Raw genomic sequence first — 2,241 nt, forward strand, 5'->3', positions numbered from 1 at the left:
TGTTAAAGTATAAACTATCCTTCATATTTGATACGATCATAACACGACAGATGTCGCTTCGGTTTAACTACAGACTTTTACCCTGTGTCAGTTGGCATGCTTGTATCGTCGGTTTTCTCTTCCCATGCGACGCAACGTGTAACTATACTGCTAAATAAAGTTTTCCTTGTTCTTATACAACTTCGTTTTAATTACCGATAAACACGTTCCCATCACACACTATTCAAAATTATACAATATATTTTATCAAAGTTACAGAAAGTACCCAACATGGATGTAATCGAATATTATTTCTCATAAATAATAAAATCGCACAGGTTATAAGAATAAAAGATGCAACATAAATGAAATTTTTTATTAAGGCCCAGTTTTTCATTAGTCGCGCATAATGTATCAATTGTCCTTGTTTAACGTTCGGTGTGTGGATAACAAGAATAAATGATATATTATATGCATCATGCATGAAACGGAACGCACTCATTATCTGGTTAACTTGCGATTAAGCATATAACCTAATCTAACTTGATATTTCATTAGGCTTTATTCGTGATATATCATCATAGATGAAATCCATAAAATATTAGGTTTAAACCTAACCACACAAGTTAATCAGATAATAAAAACCGGGCTTATGATTAAAAAAAAAATGTTATTGTTAAGGGAAGTCGTTTCTCTTAAATGGAAGTTCTCAAAATTTTAGCTTTAAAGCAAAATAAATGAAAAATATATTTTGACAGTAGTTTTTATTTCTATATAAAAATTAATTCAAGAAACTGTACTAAATCCTGAAAGTTATGTAATGTATTAATATAATACAGCATCTGAAATATCAGAAATGTTAAAATAACTAAATTTATGATTATTAATTACAAAAAAAGAAATAATATCGTAATAAATAGAATAATTATGAAAAAAAAACAATATTAAATTAATATTAAATAATTTTGTAACGACCGTATATATTGTCAAACAAACGAGGAAAGAATTACCGCCTGTATAACGGTCAAAGCTGGATCAAAGTGCTTATTACAATTATGCGTGAATTTTTATGTACTACATATATAGTCCCCCCATAATTGCGCGCTGATAACAATATACGGTCGTTACAAAATTATTTAATATTTATTATTACGCGTCAGCCGAAAAAGACGCTATTCCTACTTAAAATAAATATTGCGAAAAATATCACTACGTCGATCAGAGGTCTATAGATATTCTCAAATTCTCGCAAGTGCTTTGACACGCGTATATTTCTTCATATAGTATCTCGACTTATAAGGTGCTTTTTCATGCGCAGCACGCTGCAGCAGCAATTCGTTACTATTGGTTAAGAATTTTATGTAAGCTAGATGACGCACTTCCGGCGCAAAATACATTTTGCCGCAGTTCGTTGAAGTTGAACCGAACGAACCTCAAGCAGCAAGCGGCAAAATCGAGAAAGCGTACAATATGTCCGTCGTTTCATTATGAAAATATTATTTATTGCAATAAATATTAGGAAAATAAACGAAAAATGGCTTCGGATAAGGTACGGATACATGTTTGTAAATTAGATCATTTTATACTTTACCACAAATTTGAAAAAGTAAAGTGTAAAGTATAAAATAATCTAATTTACAAACATTCGTACCTTATCCGAAGCCATTCTTCGTTTATTTTCCTAATATTTATTGCAATAAATAATATTGCCTCGATTTTGCCGCTTGCTGCTTGCTGTTCGTTCGGTTCAACTTCAACGAACTGCGGCAAAATGTATTTTGCGCCGGAAGTGCGTCATCTAGCTTACATAAAATTCTTAACCAATAGTAACGAATTGCTGCTGCAGCGTGCTGCGCATGAAAAAGCACCTTAACACAGGCGTATAAGGTAGGCTTCCATTACAATGCCTTACTGATGAGTCCAGTAATGGAAGCCGGGACGAAACGCCAAAAACTATGTGATATTTTTCGTAATATAAAGAATAAATTAAAAAGATCTAACTATTTGCGGAATTTTAAATTATCATCTTCATATTTAATTGTAATTAATCAAGTAAAAATCGGTGATATTATATAATACTACTGTAGTATTTATGCGTTATGTCTGAATGTTATCAGCGCACAATTATGGGGGGACTACATATGTAGTATATAAAAATTCACGCATAAATATTAAATTATTTATAGATTTGATATTTTTATTAATAACAATAATAGTAATAATTAGTACAATAATAATTAGTAAGAAAACATTATCTGTACA

Source organism: Cyphomyrmex costatus, unplaced genomic scaffold (genome assembly GCF_001594065.2).
Source record: "Cyphomyrmex costatus isolate MS0001 unplaced genomic scaffold, Ccosl1.0 scaffold127, whole genome shotgun sequence".
NCBI classification, from domain to species: Eukaryota; Metazoa; Arthropoda; class Insecta; order Hymenoptera; family Formicidae; genus Cyphomyrmex; species Cyphomyrmex costatus.